Here is a 2,173-nt window from a genome sequence, read left to right on the forward strand (position 1 = left end):
ATTGTGATGAAGAAAGTGACGTCACTGATCCGCAACCAATAACTTCTTTTTTAGAAAGTAAAGCCAAGTGACAAATATTGGCGAGAATTCATTTTTGGAGAGAATATGTCACGATGTCAGTGGGAGCGACTGCATAATGATTTCGATGAGTTTACTTCCCCATTAACTTAGTTTTGAAACTGTATATAGAAGATTGAGAAAGAGGAAAATTTTTACTTCCGTTACAAGCCCTTCATTTTCTTTTCATGAAAATATTATGACACTGATACAAAATTCATTGTTTACTCGCAATTTTTAAATATGTATTGTTGAGTAATTTTACATTTTAATATATATTCGTATTAAAATGACAGACGTAACTTTCAGTGTATTTTCGTAACAAATGTAGATATTTTCTTGCATACTTTGCCTCAAAATCTTTAAATCAAGTCTGAGGAGTCGAGGAAAGTTTTGAGATAATCCTAGAGAGTAAACGAATAAAAAAATGTTTGATCTTATGAAAAACTATTTAAACAAATCTTTATAATTATATATACAGTGGAATCCCGGTTTTACGTTGTTCGTTTCGTACGTTTTCCAGCTTGCTGCGTCATTTTCTGCCTGTCAGTAATAATTGCCTATTCTGATAATGTTAATTTATCCCAGATTTTACATTACCATTTTTAAGAAAATATCACTTTATGCATTTTTCTAACGAATCAAAATCATTCTTTTCTCTACAAAGCTTGTACAATCCTTTTCTGAGTACTGTTTCTTTTCTTCTTCTTCTTTTTTTTAAAACAAAAAAAAGATTTGTTTATTTGCTGCTTGAAGCTCTTCTGACATTTTTTTGATTTTATCGTATAGTTCTTTTGTCTGTGAAAGGGGATTTCTCCCTTGAGTCAAAATCAGAAGAGTGGTGGGACACTCTTAGAGAGAAAGGGGTGTTATAGGGAGTTTGGGAGCGTAAATTGTAAAATTTGCAAGTGGGATTATTTTTAGCTAACTTCAAACTTTGAATCTTGGAATAAAGAACTTTTCATTAAGCAGCTGGTTAAGTAATCAATTTTCTTGATTCTGTTGACCTGCAAGACGCTTCTAAAGCAAAATTAAATGTTCTGAAAACTCTGAATTTGATTTCTACATCATTGGACAGTATCGACTAAAATACATTTCAAATTAGTATATTAAGCCATGCTTCTCAGTATCAAACGGGAATATTGGCCGTTCAGAATAAAATTGCGTCGCTGAAAATGTTCCGAAGTTAATGACGCGCATATCCATTACAGCACAAAACCACATTACTTTTCAACTCCCTTCAGTATCTCATATAATGCTTGCTCGCAATGATAGGAATGAATATGCGTAAAAATATTGGGGGATATATCCATAACTGAAAAATAGTTCCAAAGCGCAAAACTCTGGTTCAATACTGATTAGCAAATTTACACCTAAAAGCAAATTGGCAAACAATAGTAAGTATTGTGAGGGATATTGTTGAAATTGTATCTAAAAACAAAAAAACAAGTAAGCACATTTTTTCTACAAGTCATCTCGTTAGTCCATTTTTTGAAAAATAGGCTTACATTTATTACCCNAATTTAATTATAATACTTACAGAGTAGTGGGATGAGTTTTCTATCTTATCTCAAGAGACGGGGATGAAAATAATTTTAATACTTCTGGTGCCTGCTATGCTTAAATATCTCGATCTCTATGGTGGTTTGTATGATTTAATGGCTATCGATAAATCAGATTTTATATTGTTGCTATAATTCAATACGTAAAGAACATTGAGAATATCGTGGATATATCTTGCAAATAGGTACATTTGACATCGAAGTTCTACCTCGCGAACAGAACCACGGGCATCAGCTAGACTGTGAAAAAAATATTAATACATTGTTTAAAACTATTAGAAGTTTTAGGATTGGAAAAGGGGGGATGAGGAATTAGAATATTTGAATACGGTTGTGATGTGCACACGGCTTGGTAACCATTAAAGTTTATATGTTGTACGATATAATCTTGAAAGGTGACCCAAGCTGGTCGCTAAATGCGGCTGGTATTAACTACTAATGTACAATTGTTAAAAAAGATTTATTTATTATTAAAAAACTGAAGAAAAAAAATATAATTATAATTACAAATTGAATGCAAATGTAATATTTGAAATATATTCAATAAATTCAAT

Source organism: Parasteatoda tepidariorum, chromosome 8, assembly GCF_043381705.1.
Source record: "Parasteatoda tepidariorum isolate YZ-2023 chromosome 8, CAS_Ptep_4.0, whole genome shotgun sequence".
In the NCBI taxonomy this organism is placed as follows: Eukaryota; Metazoa; Arthropoda; class Arachnida; order Araneae; family Theridiidae; genus Parasteatoda; species Parasteatoda tepidariorum.